This window comes from Bufo gargarizans, chromosome 3, assembly GCF_014858855.1.
Source record: "Bufo gargarizans isolate SCDJY-AF-19 chromosome 3, ASM1485885v1, whole genome shotgun sequence".
Taxonomy (NCBI): domain Eukaryota; kingdom Metazoa; phylum Chordata; class Amphibia; order Anura; family Bufonidae; genus Bufo; species Bufo gargarizans.
This window is the reverse complement of record NC_058082.1, coordinates 72638746-72657179: the sequence shown is the minus strand read 5'-3', so window position 1 is coordinate 72657179 and position 18434 is coordinate 72638746. Positions and strand designations below refer to the sequence as shown.

The following is an 18434-nucleotide window of genomic DNA, read 5'->3' as shown; positions in this document are numbered from 1 at the left end:
AAAACCGTATCTAAAAAGTCCAAAAACTGAATCGGGAACCATCATGGGAAAGCAGGAAAATCTTTACCAAAGGTTTGCTTTCCCATGACGGGATGTAATCCCAAATTTGGCAGTGAATAATTTCCACCATACATGCATATATAGCCTAACTCACATCTACACTCAAACATGGTTGATGTAAGAATAGAAATGGGTAGATTGGGTCCTAGATCATGGATAACCCCAAACCAAAGTTATCTTCTAATAAAGAAAAGCTAGAACATTGAAAAATGCTGTTAAACCAGCAACTTGTCACCTAGAGATGCAAACTAATATGTTACAATGGTGAAGATAGAACTGTATTCACCTTTATTTTGCAAGATCATGAAATTCCATTAGGGTTGGTTCACACATAGCTTTTTGATGGGGTTTGTCTGAATTTGTGTTTTTATTGACTTTTTTTGCAACTGCAGTTTTTGATGCATTTTTGTATTAAAAACATGTTAGCCCAATGCCTATGGGGAATATGAATATGAAATCCAAGCAGTTTTTGCTAATAGTGTTTTTGACTTTATGTCTTCTTTAAAAAAAAATAATAATAATGCACTGTGCTGAAGCGGTGACTTTTTTCTGGTGTTTTTACCTCTTTCAGTGTATGAGAAAAATTCAGTTAACAGCCATGTGGAAAAATTGTTACTAAAATAACACCATAAAAACCACATGTGGCATGGAAAAAGAAACCAAGTGGTTTATTTTATTTTATTTGTTTTTTTATTTTTTATTTTGTGGTATAAATATAAACAGCAGTGAAAATTCATTTGAGTAGAGACCGTAAAAGGGGCACTGAAAGTAGTCTTTTTTTATTTTTTTTATTAATTATTGCATTAAAAAACAAAAAAGCATAATAAAACCTAAAAATAAAACATATCACTAACGACATTACAGATCCCTCACGAGATTGTAACAGAAATCAATTTTTTGATAAATGAGTCTATATTTTTCTAGAAACCATTATTCCTCTAATGTCCTTCCCATATTTTTGGATCAGTAAATTGACTATAAATACCTACTTACTATAAATATCTATTAGTAGATGCATAAAACTATTATGAAGTATAATATGAATAAATATCACTGTGTAAGAAAAAATAGACCAGAAGACAAATGAGTTCTGCTAATTCTAAAATACAAACCTAAAGGTTGCAAGACCATTGAGAGGTTGCATTTATACACCGTGAAATATATTTTTTAGCTGTGACAACTTGCAACATGATTTCTTCTATATACAGTAGTCACCTGCAGTTTTGTGTGTTGAGATAACCATAACTGAATAATAAAATTACTTAATTCTCGAAGAGTGTAGAACCACTGTTGATGCAAGGGACACTGAGGAGCAGTTTTTTTTTTCCTGGTATATGTGGTACAGTAAATTTTTATATTTCAAGGTTCCAATTTTTTGCCTTAAGCAACCTTACATGAAATCTCAGAATATTATGTGGGATGTAACACAGTGATAGCCATGCACACACACTCCTGTACTTGCTTCAGTTCCTCCGATGTTGACAGGTTGCTCGAGAGCCCACGGTAAGGTCTCTCAGCTTTGTACAATTTCTGACAGTGACTAGCTTGTATTATGTGAATCACTGCTTGCTTGAACTTGTGTTCTTAGATTCACCTGTTGGATTGTCTTTTTGACAGTGATTTGTAGACAGAACTTTTTTTTTCTACTGTCTGTTAAAGAAATGGATTTCCAGTGTGTTTTCTTTTACTTTTAAAATTTGCACAGTGATAAATCCCAAAAAATGGTGACAAATCCTTTCGGAACAGTGTCTCAAACCAATTTTTTTCTATTTGTAAAATTGTAGTTATACCATTTCCATTATAACATTTTGAATCACTAGTTTGATAACAGATTCCAGTTTTAAGTCAGGATTAACTATAGATGACCTTGGGCAAGCAGTTCACGTCAAGCTCTATAGGTCTTTGTAATGATTAACCACTTCCAGATCGGGCCATTTGCCCCCTTTCTGACCAGGCCTAATTTTGCTAATCTGACATGTCACTTTATGTGGTAATAACTTTGGAACACTTTTATTTATCCAAGCCATTCTGAGATTGTTTTCTCGTGACACATTGTACTTCATGAAAGTCATAAATTTGAGTCAATATATTTCGACTTTTTTTATGAAAAAAATCCCAAATTTACCCAAAATTTTAAAAAATTCTCAATTTTCAAAATTTCAATTTCTCTGCTTTTAAAACAGAAAGTGATACCTCATAAAATATTTATTACCTAACATTCCCCATATGTCTACTTTATGTTGGCATCGTTTGTAAATGTCATTTTTTTTTTTTTTTAGGATTTAGAAGGCTTAGAATTTTAGAAGCAATTCCTTAAATTTCTAAGAAAATTTCCAAAACCCACTTTTTAAGGACCAGTTCAGTTCTGATGTCACATAATAGAACCAACCCATAAATGACCCCATTTTAGAAATGACACCCTCAAACTATTCAAAACTGGTTTTAGAAATGTTGTTAACCCTTTAGGTTTTCCACAGGAATTAAAGCAAAATAGAGATGAAATTTCAAAATGTAACTTTTTTTTGCAGATTTTCCATTTAATCAATTTTTTCCTGGAACACATCAAGGGTTAACAACAAAACAAACCTCAATATTTATTACCTTGATCCTGCAGTTTGCAGAAACAACCCATATGTGGTCGTATACCGCTGTTTGGGCACACGACAGTGCACAGAAGGCAAGGAGCGCCATATGGTTTTTGGAGGGCAGATTTTGCTGGAATGGTCTTTGGGCACCATGTTGCATTTGAAGAGGCCCTGAGGTAACCCCACAGTTAAAACCTCCCAAAAATGACCACATCTTGTAAACTACACCACCCAAGGAATTTTTAAGGGGTGTAGCGAGCACTTCACTCAACAGCTGTTTAATAGATTCTTTTATGTGTGAAAAATGTCAAATTTAATTTTTTTTTTTTACATGAAAATGGTGCTTTAGGCCCAAACTTTCTTTTTCACAAAAGATAACAGGAGAATCTCCCCCCCCCCCCCATTTGCTACCCACTTTCTCCTGAATTCAGTAACTCCCCAATTGTGGTCGTAAACTGTTATTTGGGGATACTCTAGGGCTCAGAAGGAAAGGAGAGGGATCTAGATTTTCTAACATGGAATTTTCTGTCATGGTTTTTAAGAGCGATTAACTTTTTAATTTTTTTGTTAAATTAGCTGCGTGAGGGCTTATTTTGTGCGAGACAAGCTGTAGTTTCTATTGGCACCATTTTGGGGTACATTTGGCTTTCTGGTTGCTTTTTAGCTCATTTTTGGGAGGTGAAGTCACAGAAAAAAGCAGTTTGGTGTCATTTTTTATTTTTTATACACCGTTCACTTGATGGGGTAGATCATGTGATATCTTTAATGATCCGGTCATTACGGACGCAACGATACCAAATATGTCTAGGTTTTCTTACGTTTTACACAATACATTTTTTTTTTTTTTAAAAAAAAAAAAAAATCATGTTTTTGTGTTGCCATTTTCTTAGAGCCATATTTTTTTCATTTTTCTGGCTATAGTCTTGTGTGATTGCTACCATTTTGAGGTACATACAACTTTTTGATTGATTTGATATTATGTTTTTTGTGAGGTGACTAAAAAAACTGTTTTGGCATAATTTTTCTTATTTTTTATTTTTTACACCGTTAAGTTGATGGGGTAGATCATGTGATATTTTTGTAGAGCCAATTGTTAAGGATGCGACGATATCAAATAGGTCTATTTTTATTTTATTTTTTTACATTTTACACAATAAGAGCATTTTTTAAAAAAATTAATCATGTTTTTGTGTTGCAATTTTCAAAAAGCCATATATATATTTTTTTTTTTCTGGCTATGGTCTTGTATGGGGGCTCATTTTTTGCTGGATGAGGTGACGTTTTTTTACTACCATTTTGGGGTACATATGACTTTTTGATTGATTAACATTATGTTTTTTGGGAAGTGAGCTCACTAAAAAATCAGTTTTGGCGTAATGTTTGTTTATTTTTATTTTTTTATGGTGTTCACCTGATGGGGTAGATCATATGATATTTTTATAGAGCTGGTCGTTGTGAACACAGTGATACCAAATATGTCTTTTATTTATATTTTTTAAATAACTGGTTTGGCGGGAAACTTTTAATTTTTTTCAAAACACTATTTTTTATTTTATTTTATTTTTATTTTACACTTTATGTCCCCCATTCATTATATTTTTTTTTTTAACTATTGATTTCTCCTGTAACTGGGGCTGACATAGTATCCCCAGTTACAGGGGAAATACACCCCCCAGAGAGGCTGTACAGCACGGTCCCTGCCTTCTCTCTGGGGTGCGCTGCTGTCACTGACAGTGGGCCCCCCCGCTCGGCAGCTGCACTATTAGCATTCAGCTGCCATCTCTGAATGGATCTTTCAGAATGTCCATTCAGAGATAAACAGACAGCTCAAGGACGTTTATAGTCAATTGGCGGTCGAGAAGTGGTTAATATGAGTTTTGCATGTTCATGGCTAAGGGAAGTAGAACATTGGTAAATTAAATTGCACCAAATACCATTACCAGTTCTACATAGACTGATTTAGGCTTAGTCTACCTTAGCAGTCTAGCTTCTTGCCATTTCATCGAAAGTTCCAGAATTTTTGATACAAGAAGACTTGAACCTCGACAGAAGCCTGACAGACCCACTATAAAATCACAAAAACATGCAATGCATAAACATTGGCCCTGATTCATCATGCCTTTACTCCAGAATTCTGTGTAAGTATGGGTTGGAAAGTGGGTGTGGCTAGCCATGTTAAGGAGTTCCAGTCCAGATTTATTACTGAGACTTTAAAAAAAAAAAAGGCGCAATCTCACTCCAGTGGAATGGTGGAGGAGGAAAACTGGAATAGCTTTTCTAGACAAAAGTGTGAGGTCTTAAAGGGAACCTGTCACCAGGATTTTGTGTATAGAGCTGAGGACATTGGTTGCTAGATGGCCGCTAGCACATCCGCAATACCCATTCTCCATAGCTCTGTGTGATTTTATTGTGTAAAAAAAACGATTTGATACATATGCAAATAAACCTGAGATGAGTCCTGTCCCTGACTCATCCCACATACAGGACTCATCTCAGGTTTTACATATGTATCAAATCGTTTTTTTTTTTACACAATAAAAGCACACAGAGCTATGGGGACTGGATATTGCGGATGTGCTAGCGGCCATCTAGCAACCCATGTCCTCAGCTCTATACACAAAATCCCGGTGACAGGTTCCCTTTAAAGTCCTTTTTCTTACATGGGACAACAATCTAATAGATTGTCGGGAAGGAAGTGTTCCTTCCCAACAATCTGCTGATCGCTAGTGGAGGAGACTGGTGCATTTTTACATGCTGCGATCTCCTCCAGAGCATGGGGAGCAGTGATCGCTAATGCCATCGCTCTTCCCCGTACTGTCTCGTTGTTTCCCGACAGCAGGTCATGTTTACACAGCACAATCTGACATTGGGAAACGATGATCTTTTGTGCTGCAGAAAAGATATAATTACCCGATGAACGATCGCTTTGCTCATTCATCGGGTAATCGGCGGTGCATTTACACCGCCAGATCATCGCTGACGAGCATTACTACCACATAACACTGGTTAGAGATGATCGGTTTAAATGGTCAGCCATGTTAATGGCCTTTAAGGATGAGACAAATTGATGAAACAACATGCGACATTTGATAAATGTGGCATAAAGTACAACGCAGACTCAAGCATAACTGACTTCAAATATTCTCCTCATGATACATTTTCCCCATTGACTATATTCCTCATACATTTTACTAATGCTGATTCACTAAATAAATGAATATTAAGTACTTGGCAAATATTTACTGACCAAAATAATTTGTGCTCATCCACCACAACAAGGTCACCTTTTATAAATGAAACCCTACTCCAAAATGAGTGGCTTTTCTTTGGCCTCAATTGAATTCGGGGAATATAGGATCCATCGCTCTCTCTCTCTCTCTCTATGTATATATATTATCTAATTAAAATCACCCTTTGGGGTCCTTCAGAATCCATCTGAAAATAGAACCGACATAACTGTCATGGCAGTATTAACAGAAAGAATATCTGCATTGTCTTAGCCGGTAGATAGAGAAGATAAAAATTAGATGGAGGCCATGATGCTGGTGTCACTAGAGCCTAATAATAAAGTACATAATCAACACTAACAACCCGAAATAGAGATCGTTTTTAATCAATCTGGTTTACATTTCACGGCCATTTCTTTTGTCATTTTTATATGCCTTTTTATAGCGATTTTGCACAAGCTAACATCAAGTGATATAACCTTCTGAGAATTTCAAGCAAAAGTTTGAACATTTCCTCACTTTAGCTTTAATGAATACAGAATTCCCTATCTATTATGCAATGTGCCTTTAGATCTGAAACTAGAGATATTTGCAGCATGCAGATTATTGAAGTGGCATGTATCCTCTACGTACCTGCTGTTTGTTTGCCCATTCTCCTCCGCTTGGTCTGTAAGGAAATGATTAGTTTCATTTTTTCTTTGGATAGAAGATGGTGAGAGAGGACTTGGAAAAATACAACCTTGGCAGGGATCCTCGGTGGGGTTCCAGCTTCAGGCTCACTCCTGCAGGGCATTTGCAAAATCCGTTGCCTGTTGATTGTATTGAAGGTTGGAGGCAAATTCCACAAGATCTATTATGGCCTCTGATCTTTATGTCGAGCAGTAATTTAAAAAATTACTATTTTTTTTTTTTTTAAGTTGTGCTCCTTTTGTTTGGTAGAGAAGAAAAATGGTACAGAGCTACCTTCATCCTTTGCAGTTCACATGAATAAAGTGAAATGTAACATGAGGTTCTTGATGGCCTCATCATCTAATCAGAGGTCTAGCATTACGCTTTTGCTGGCTCCAGCAATTCCTGCCATTAGTGGCCCCAGAGATGAAACTTTGCCTCTAGTATTGATTGAAGGAAAGAGTGAGAAATTTAAGCCCTATCAATGTTTCCTCACTAACAACATTTAGCAGAACCTTATGTATGATACCCTCTTAATGGCTCTCCATATTACATGTTTTGAAGGTACAAGAAGATGTCCAAAGCTTTAATTTTTCAAATTTTCGCTCTCGGTTATATCCGATATCTAGCTGCATATAGATGGACAAATAAAATACCGTTATTTGACACTTCTGTTTGCTGCTTGTGCAAGGGTAAAAGGTTACAGACTGCAAAACATGTCTCCTGTTACATATATGCCACATTAAAATGGCTCTCAAAGCTTTCAGTTTTAGACATGCTAATAGCAAGGTAAAAGAGATGAGATCATTTCCAAGTATTCATCAGCGTTGCCTTTAAAACATGTGTTGCCTCAAGTAGAGCGCTGTGTATTCATGTAAAATTATGAATTTCTAATATTTATGTTTCTACTATACCAATGGATGTGCCCGACATTTGATATATCAAAGGTATACTGCCAACATCTTGAAAACTAATACTTGCATTTATTCTCTGCTGAGCTGGTGGTGAATTTCATTCTCTGGTAGGAATGGTAGGCGTACCAGGTTTATTATACTTGGCCTCAAGTGTATCGGATTCACAGTACCTGGCCTCCGGTGTACTGGCTTGTTACCACCGGCCTTGGGTGTACTAGATTCACAGTGCCCAGCCTCGGGTGTTCTAGGCTCCTAGCAATGGCCTCCAGTATGCGGAGTTCAAAGGAACCCGGGCTCGGTTGAGCACAGTTTGTCTTCCTTTCAGAGATTAATGCCGGAGAGAGAGAAAATAGAACAGCTGCCATCTGATCACACACTCCATATTCTCCCAGACGATAGCTGGTAGTACCACCAGAGCATGACACAACATCCAATGTGGTATAGTTGGCATGTTCATGAGGGAAGACATTTGGGATGTGTACTTCAAGCCAAAAGTAAAATATGTGTTTACAGACTTCCTCTTGCAAGTTCGGCCATTTCTTTTCCAGGCTTCTAATGCCTTTAGGTATATTTTAGGGCAAATATCTTGGTGTCCTCGTCATAATGTTAATGCTTATATACTTAAAAATGCTGCCAAAGTTAAAAGGAAAAAACTGCAGCAACAGTAAATTGTCTAAAATTTTAAGAATTCATACAATTTTACTCCCCTGCTGCTTCTTGCACCATGCTCCAATCTTGCAGAGGTGCTATCATCTTCCTGGCTGCAGCAGTGACATCCTGTATACCTGAGGTCATCATGCATCCAATCAGTAGCCTCGTCAGTGCATTGGATGTGACTTCTGAGGCCAGTGATTGGCTTCAGCGAGTATGTGTTATGCACAGACATCACTGCTGCAACCAGGACAACAAACAGTGGCAGGGGAGAAAAGTAGTGTGACTTTTGTTATATTAGATCATTTGCTGTTGGGGATGGGAGTATTGTATTTGCATAACTCATATATATATATATATATATATATATATATATATATATATATATACCGTGCATTAAATAATATATAAACAGACATTGAAAGTGAGCTATCTGAGCTTAGCATGCTAGGAAATGTAGGTCAGTGACAAACATTAAAATATGCAATGAAATGTGCATTTTATATGCAGCCTAAAGCCTCATGCACACAACTATAGCAGATCCCTGCTATTGCAGCCCACAAACAGCAGGTATGCAATATACGGGCACCGGGCATGTGCGCACCGTATCACGGATGCAGACTCAATTACTTGAATGGGTCTGCAATCTGGAACATATGGTGCGGAATCCAGTCATGGATCAGAAACACTACGGAGTGCTTCCGTGGGCTTTCTATCCATGTCTCGGCACCATAAAAAAGTAGTGCATGTCCGTAGATGGCGGGCACACGATCAGTACCCGTGCATTTGGGACCGCAGTTTGCGGTCCACAGCACGGGCACAGCCAGCCCCCGGTGTGCACGAGGCCTATCACATTGGATGTTGGAAAATTGTAAACCAAAAGATGTATTAAAAGCAAAAAATTGTGGTAATGTTGTAGACTCGATGACACTATGTCGCCGACATATCTAGAATAATTTTGTCTAGATCACTTTTAAAAAAGAAATAAAAATGTTTGTTTTTTTTTCAAAATAAAAATAAACAAAAACAAACAAGATATATAATTTTAAAAAAACAATATCCCCAAAAATGTAACTCTCTTCCCTGCTGAAGAGGAGGTATAAAAGACCTGAACAACCCTCTCATGTTAAACCTGCAGAACAATTTTTCTCTTTTTACATAGGCAACCATTCCATGTATAATTGTCTCACTGTCGTTAACCAAATTCATAGAGACATTTCAGCTGCATCTTATACACAAGCCTCAAGTTGAACAACATTTATTTTATTTTAATGCCCCCATGCAGTTTGGGATTAAGATTTATTTTAATATTAGTCAGGGAATTCTTCAAAATTCCCATTTAGCTAATTTTGCCTAATATCTCTTAGGTAATTCTGCTTTTATTTTCCAACAGCCAAATGGTCAAGCATTAAAAATGTTCACGACAGGACAAGTATGTGCCCTATGCTATATATACACAAAAGCTGTATTAAAGGCGTTTATTCAGGGTTTTCATATGATGGCCCATTCTCAGGACCAATATCTGATCTGCAGGGGTCCAAAACCCCTCACCCCCACCCATCAGCTGTTTCGGTGTGGGGTGGAGCTGTGTAGTTTTGGTGCCTACTTACAGCTCAGGAACTACTTTATAACAGCTGATTATGTTAGGACCCCCACCTATCTTAAGCATAGGTTATTAAAATTCCTGGACTTCCCCTTTAAGCACTTAATAAATTACGTTTTTTGCATGGTTAACTTTGGAAACATTTTAAGAATATGTGATGGGCCATTAATGGTAAAACTGGGAATATTTGTTTGGTTTTCTTAACAAAGTTAAAGTAGTTTTTTCAGAAAAATAATTTACCCGGGGTTCATATTGGAAGTAAATGTCTTCTCATGCATGCAAAGAAAACAACGGTTTGTATTAATGAGGCTGTAATGACATATGCAATCTGATACAAGTTCATAATGAGAAATATCCCTTCCTGGGTAATCTATATATAAACTAACAGCAGCTCACGTCTTGATACTTTTCTAAGAAACACATGCAGGCCGGGGAGATACTTGATTAAATCCAGTTGACGTTCTGGTTAGCTGGACACTGAATATTTGACTGTGAATATACAGACAAAAGCAGCTAACAGTCTGGAATTGGGCAATCAGTGACAGAGTGAAGCTTTGTTTGAGAAGGGGCTTCACTTGTGCATTAAAATGAACTAGACACGCACCATATTGACAATAAGTTGATGATCTCCAGATTGGGTCCTCACTTATACTGTTCTCCTTTCAACCTGCGTATTAAAGGGGTTATCCAATATCTAACAAAAATGGCTGGGCACTTCCCCTTCCATGGATTATACTTGCATGCTCCCCGGCACCCGCGCCACTCCCTGACGCTGGGATCAAAACATCCGGTGACAGAGGGAGCAGACAATAGCAGGCCGCGACAGTGACCAGCCTCAAGGGGGCTTGTCTCCATCGCAGCCTGCTATTGGCTGCTCCCCAAGACCCCCTTCCACCCCCTTGATCTGATCGACAGGGAAATGCAGAGGCGGCCGTGCAGGGATCCGGGCATTGGGGGGGGGGGGGGGGATATTTTAGATATTGGATAACCCCTTTAATTACTGTGTGATTTTGATTAAATTAAAGGTATATTCTGGGACATAGATACTGATAACCTATCATCAGAATACAATCTTCAATATCAGATCGGTGGGGGTCCAACACCCTGCAACCCCACTGATCAGACAGAGCTGGAAGCAGAAGGTGCCAACCACTATGTAGTGACCCTGCCCGTGTACTGTGGCTCAGCTCCCATTCATGTGATGTTAGATTTTGAAGATATTAAAATATTAGAACATCTATTCTTTACTTAGTAATGTAGTGCAGAGCATTCATACATTCAAAAGATATTAAGTGGTCGCTTTCAGACCCTCATGTAATGGATAATTTGTGGCAGCATACGCTTTGTATAGAAATGCCAGAATCACAATTTTGCCTGATAATAAAATTTTAGGATGGCTAGCAGTCGCTGTATACATGCAGTATATATAGCTGGTCTCTGTACACTGTCTCTCTGTCTCCCTGTCTTCTGTATTGACTGCCGGACTCTCCTGTAGCTCGGCAGCGGCTAGTTAGTGAGCACGCCAGGGATATCGAGCACAGATCTACTCGGCTCTCACCACTGACTGTATAGAAGTCAGAAGGAGGTGTTTTTATAGCATCTAAGGTCACTTGATATCTGTAGGAGGGAGGCAGTGAGGGTAGAGGCGGACACCCTGTGCATCCAACAGTAAGCCGGGAGCGTCCTCAGTGTTCTGTGCTTTAAGAGCATTGCTAAGGGGCAACTTCAGAGCCAGTTTCTGTTGTTTTTTTTGTTTTAATTAAACCAAAAGTACAAAATCGCCTAATAAAGTATATTACAAAAATAGTCCTAATCGTGTCCCCTACACAAAAAAAAGTTAAAATAACTTCACCTTGTTAACCCTTTTGCTACCAGCGCCATACCATAGGGACACTGTGCATATGGAAATCACTGAATCACCGCCCACGTCAATGTCCACATTTATACACGCAGAACTGGTAGTAGTGAAATCGGTCTAAATAGCAGTACGATGTTTACTTCCCTGTAAGGAGAGGTTCACACAGAGGTTTTTTGGTGGAGGCTTTGAAGCAGATTTTCCTGAAGGTTTTTCAGCCAAAGCCAAAAGTGGATTCAAAAGAAATCCGAAATGTAAAGGAAGAATTAAACTTAGGCCGGAGCAGGTTTCCTTGCTGTTTAGTGGAGCAGTAGAGTATTGGACACATGTAGCAAAGTGCAAACTGTATCAAGTGTTTGTATGGAGGTTTGAGCTTTCATGTAGGTTGGAGGTAGTTACTTCAATCACCTCAATCCATCCAGTGTTTATAACCAGCAGGATTTATAGCTCATACTATCGGATCAGCAGCCCATTTATTCCACTGTTAGGATCTCTTTCACTTACAGAAAGCAAATGACATTAGATTTATTTGCTTACATTGGATTTCCCATGTCTTACAGCAGAAGTGGAAATCCATGGACGCTTCTCCCCCCAGTCTTTTTTATTTTTTTCTTGCAAGCTATAAGCAGAGGAATTGGGTTACTGTATATATTCCGACAGGAAGAGGAAATGCCAAGTTTGTTTTTCTTTAAATTACTACAGCAAATTAGATACTTTTATGCCCTTTAAGATGGAAATTCCATGTTAACGACTGTAGATTAGCAAAAATGTCAGATTTTCTTCTCCCCCTTATCTCGGCTCCTGAATAGATGTAGCATAGCCAGAGGCTCCTTTTTGAGGTATGGTCTAAATTTACGTGAAATATCAGATTACGAGTGTCTGAAGGTACATGTCATAGATAATTCAGTTCATATGGACGGCCTCTCAGACTATACAGGATCCACAATCGGGACCAATGGACATCTAGGTGAATGAAACATATACTTTGTGTAAGTCCTGTACAAAGCCGTCAATCTTTGATTTAGCAATCTCCCATCATTTATAACATTATTTCCTTGATTTGTATCCTTAGAAGTTTAAGGCAATTATATATATTTTTTTCAGTGAGTGCCATCTCAATGATATAAGGTTTTCCTTCAACCTAAGCTGGAAAGCATTAAATATAAATTATTTTTCTTGATTTTCAAATCCATATGTGAAGCTTTATAAAGAAATGAGTTTGGGTAATGGGTATCATATTAGCCTATGATCATCAAAATGAGATGGATACTATTGAATATCAACCTTTTATGCTTAGTTGCAAACGAGCTGCATGGTATCTGGTGGTATTGCATTGGGTATATTTTTGGAGGTATTTTCAATATACAGTCTTAGCTAAAACGTACTAATACTGTAAAATTCTGATCATCCGAATATAGGAAAATGTGACTGAGACCAATAACATCCTAGTAGTCCTTCATCTAACCCATCAGTAAAGGTTTAACATGGTTCCTACACTTGACCTTCACAGATCTTCTGATGCCTTTGACCTGTACAAACTTCTAGCTAGAGATATTGGATTAAATGTGTGTTTGGGACTATTTTTTACAAGTTTGTCTTGAGTCTGAGATTCCTTTTAAAGTGAAGAGCTGTGATATTGAAAATTGGTCTTAAACCTATCGTATGCGCTGGATTAGTGATTCCCAATCTTATTACCATGCGCAATTGTACCACTCTCCAAGAAGCCCCTGCTCCCAGTCGTACTGCAAATAGATTGAAAATAGGGGCGAGTAAAGCATTGCTTAATTCTTGCCCAGCATTATATTGTCTTAAGCCTCATAGACAATAATGGGCGTGATGGATCCGTGAACACAGATGAAATGGAGCATCATCCTGTGCTAAAAAAAAAACAGACCCCCGGACTGTGCTAAAACACTGATGTGTGAAAATGCACAGTAAAAGGAATGGGGACATGTGCTGTCCGTGGAGAACACGTACAGCACACATCCGTGGAACACTGACATGTCATTGAGGCTTTAGGCGTGCTGAGGCTTTTATCTAAGCATCTTCATTCCTGCTGTAAAAACAACAGGTCTTGCTACTGTGTTACGAAGAATCCCAGCATGTTAGGGGAGACTGCTCTGAATTGACTATCACCATGGATGCTATAAGTACAGATAAGGCTACTTTCACACTAGCGCTTTCCCTTTCCGGAATTGAGCTCCGTTATAGGATCTCAACGGCGACCCGACGCAGCCGCCGTTTGCCCCATCCATCTGTCAGTTGGTGGTGAGCAATCCGTAGCACTATCAGTCTGCGCACCAGAGTCTCTCCGTTCCATTCCATCTTTCCCATGACGCACACAAGGCCTGAGCTGCAGAGCGGTGTAAGTCAATGGAGAGAGATCCGCTTTCTCTGACGCAAAAGAATGCTGATCCGTTCCCCATTGACTTACAATGGTTTTAGAGACTGATCCGTCATGGCTATTTTAGAGATAATACAACCGGACCGGTTCATAACGGATGCAGACGGTTGTATTATCATGACGGAAGCGCTTTTGCTGATGCATGACGGATCCAGAAAAAACGCTGATGTGAAAGTAGCCTAACTTATTATGTGAATTACAATACCAAATAAGATTTTGTCTATGAAAAGGTCCTATATACATAAATGGGAAGCAAAGCTGCAAAACAACAGCCAGGAAAAAACAGGCAGGATCCAATGTCATATACTGTAGTTAAAAAAAATATATAAATAAAAAATGCAGTGTTTTAAAAATGCTCCCAGGAGGTAGATAAGTCCAAATACAGTCAGTACATGTAAAAACTGTAAGAGCTGAGCCACCAGAAGATCTGCCACACCAGACTTGTGACACTAGGAATGTGTTTGCTTATCACGATCGGACACTGATCTTTAGAAGAAAAAAAGATGTTCCTAGGTGCACTTATATTAGGAACCTTACATACTGAGTGTCAAGAAACAAATGGCAAAAAGGAGAAGGGAACAATCCACAATGACATTTTGATAAGGATTGCTTCCCCCTCTCCTTTGTGTGAAGACTGTCTTCATATAACTTTGTTGTGGCCTTAGCAGAGAACCTGAAGAGATCCTGATTGTTTTCTTGCAGCCCTAAGGCCTCTTTGACACGAGCGAGCTGAATGAGATAAACCCGCAGTGTGCGTCGGTGAGAGGTCCGGTTCTGGCCTCCGCTCCACTGACGGAATCGCAGAGCATTAGGGCTCATGCACACGACAGTATAGCTTTTTTAGTGTTTTGCGGTCCGTTTTTTACAGATCCAATGTTCAGTTTTTTTTTGTTTTTCCGTTCCGTTTTTTCATATGCCATATACAGTATGCAGTAATTACATAGAAAAAATTGGTCTGGGCATAACATTTTCAATAGATGGTTCAGAAAAAACGGAACAGATACGGAAGACATACGGATGCATTTCCGTATGTGTTCCATTTTTTGGCGGACCCATTGACTTAAATGGAGCCAAGCACCGTGATTTGCTGACATGAATAGGACATGTTCTATCTTTTAACGGTACGGAAATATGGAAATACTGAAACGGAATGCACACGGAGACACTTCAGTTTTTTTTTGCTGAACCATTGAAATGAATGGTTCAGTATATGTACCGCATACTGAACTAAAAAACGGCCAGTATACTGAACGCTAAATACTGTCGTGTGCATGAGCCCTTATACTGATTTATAATGCAGTGCAACCTTAGGGTACTTTCACACGAGTGACTCCATTGCAGGAATCACGCTCTGTGCGTGAGCGTGATCCTCCGTTCTGGACTCACAGGAGCACACGAGATTATACAGATTTATAATGCTGTGTGCTTCTACACAATCATACTGACATAAAGCTGTCAGTATGATCCTGTAGAAGTAAGGTCATGCAGAAACACACAGCATTATGAATCAGTATAATGCCACACTCGCACACGGAGCGGGATTCCCGCAATAGATTTGTGTGAAACGCCCATTAGTGTCCTGAAATCTGCTGAATTAGGCCTCATGCACACGAACGTATTTGGTTTCCGCGTCCGTTCCAATTTTTTTGCAGATAGGATGCGGACTCATTTATTTCAATGGATCCACAAAAAATGCCGACAGCACACCATGTGCTATCCGCATCCGTATGTCCGTTCCCCGCAAATAAAATAGAACATGTCCTATTCTTGTCCGTCTTATGCATTGTTACAATGGATCCGCAAAAAAAAAAAACTGGCATATGGATATGTTTTATTTTTTCACAAAATTCAGCGTGTAATTTGTGCGGGTTTTTTTTTAGCGTGTTTTTCCATGTGTTTTTGATACGTCTTTTGAGGCTTTTATTTTTTTAAACAATTGTTGTTCACTTCAATGCAAAACTGCATTTTCAGCTTGTGGTTTTTGCCATCCGTTCAAACAACACATGGACATGAAGCAGTTTTTTTTATGCTTCCCATTTCCTTAAATGGTAGATTCAGCGTAGATTCCACCCCAAGATAGTCCATGTTGCTTTTTGTTTCTGCAAGTGCTTCTTCCCTATTGAAATGAATGCGGGGCTGTTCTGACACGTTTTTTGGAGCTGATTTTGGGAGGAAATGCTCCAAAATCTGTGCCAAAAAACTCAGTGTGAACTGGCCCTAAGAGAATCTAAAATATAAGTAAAAAAAAAAAAAAAGTCTAAATTTCACCAAGCAGCAGAAGTATGATCAATTTTACAGTCTGGTCAGCCTCTGGGTTCTGCAGGTAAAGGGTGCCGGATTATATTTCAGGTTTCGTGGTCCTTTAAGTGAATGAAGATATTTTTCTTGGCCCAGCCGGTCTTTGTTCTCTTCAGACTTTGTCATGCCTTTGATAACGTTGTTAGTGGTGGATTTTCAAAATAACTCGTGTAGAAATTTGTTTCACTTTTTTTTCCCCCCATCTTTGATGACTAGCAGATCTAGAGCTTGCTTCAAGAAAAATCCTGTCTTCTCTCAGATTCTATAGTTATCTCTAATTGCTTCCAGTTGCTGCTCATAAGGTTGTCTTAACCCTTCGGCAACTATAGCAACTGAATGTTGTGCTGATTTCTTTATTAAAACAAATGGCTGCGTGAGTAGGAATGTGAGGTTCAGATTGAATTATTTACATTAGGTTGGCTTCCATGTGTCAGCTGGAGTTTCTTTAGCACTGCAAAAATGCCACCTCCTTCCAGTGAAGGTATGGAAGAAATTGTCTGCAGGCTTCCAACAATTGGCCCCGCACATTTGTCAGGTTTTGTTTTGTTTTGACCTTTTACTCGGTTTAACAGGAACCATAACTGCAATAAGGAGAGAAGGAAAATCAGATTTGGGGCTTTGTATAGCGAGCACATAATGAAGCAACCTGACTCGTTTCGACTTCCTAGTAACAGTCCTGGAAAACTGCATTAAAGATGATAGCTATCTAAAATGACTAACACATTGCAGAAGGTTAAAGCCGTGGTTATGTAGACCCAGGTATATATCCCCAAACATCTAAAGGGCGCGTGCGAGAGTTCAAATAAGTCTGTGTTTTTTCTCCCATAAGTAGCGCCACTTGATTCTATGTCTGGTATTGCAGTTGATCATGGAAAAAAGAAAATCTGTAAGCTGTTTTACAGAAAATATAATTAATGAATAACAATAATGATTTTTCCATGGCCTGTATTGTATTTAATGTTGTACTGATTCATTTACTATAGGGAAGATACTCAGTACTGTGGTCATACAGACAACCATATGTTTCGACTATAAAACACACCTGATTATAAAATACACCCCAGGATTAGACAACAGAAAATATTATATTATTTTCTAATTATTAATGAGGTGTTCCGTTAATTAATATTGCTGACCTATCCTCAGGATAGGTCTTCAATATCACATCAGCAGGGGTCCGAGTCCCAGGACCCCCTGAGCCAATCAACTGTTAGAAGAGGCTGGCACTCCATGAGCGGTCACACATAGTAGTGAATGGGGCTGAGCTGCGGTACCAAGCAGAGCTGCTATACTATGTATGGCGCTGTGCTTGGAGAGATGCCGGGAGCTGGCTGTGCTCTCCAGAGCTCTGAGAGCGGTAGCTCCCTGTAACAACTGATCGGCAAGGGGTGCTGGGACTTGGACCCCCCACCAATCTGATAATGATGACCTATTCCTGAGGATAGGTTATCATTGTGTGTGTGTGTGTGTGTGTATGTATATATATATATATATATATATATATCATAATTTTTTTTTCTTTATTCACTCTCCATGATCATAACATTATACTAATACACATACACACCTCTACAGCACGCACATTATGCACACACACCTTTGCGGTACAAATATTATGCACACACACAACCCTGCTGTATACACACAGCTCCGCTGTATACACACAGCCCTGCTGCATATCCTCTCCTGCCTGCACTGATCATACAGATCGGCGTCAGACTGAGAGAGTGAGAAGTGTGCAGACCCTCGCCTCTCTCTGTGATTGGGGAGAATGCTTTGCCGGATCATTGAGGAAGCAGTCAGGGAGGTCTGGCACTGCTGGATGTGTCTACAGCTCCTATGCACATCTTTATGTTTCCATGGTTACACACACAAGCCCTGTGATCTTGTTATGGATTACTTACTTCCATCTGTCCATTCCTCAAGTGCCTATAAGAAAATTCTTGGTCAGTGCGCCAAGGAATAATTAATAACTGCAGGGTCAGACTGCAGACAGGTTTGTTTGTAGTCTGTAACCATGGAGACATCTACATAATAACTGTAGGCACCAAACAGTAGGGGATTTTTAATCAAACTATTTACAAAATTACTTTATTTCATGCTTTAAAGACATTACAGCAATGGGAAGCATTTTTGCAAAGGTGGAGATATACTTAAAGTGGTTTCCA

At 38.8% G+C, this 18434-nt stretch overlaps 1 protein-coding gene across 11 annotated transcripts in view; it reads left to right on the top strand.

Annotated features, from left to right (window-relative positions):
• Window positions 1-18434, top strand: part of NBEA (neurobeachin) — a 580876-nt gene that overhangs the window by 315952 nt on the left and 246490 nt on the right. The window lies entirely within an intron of this gene.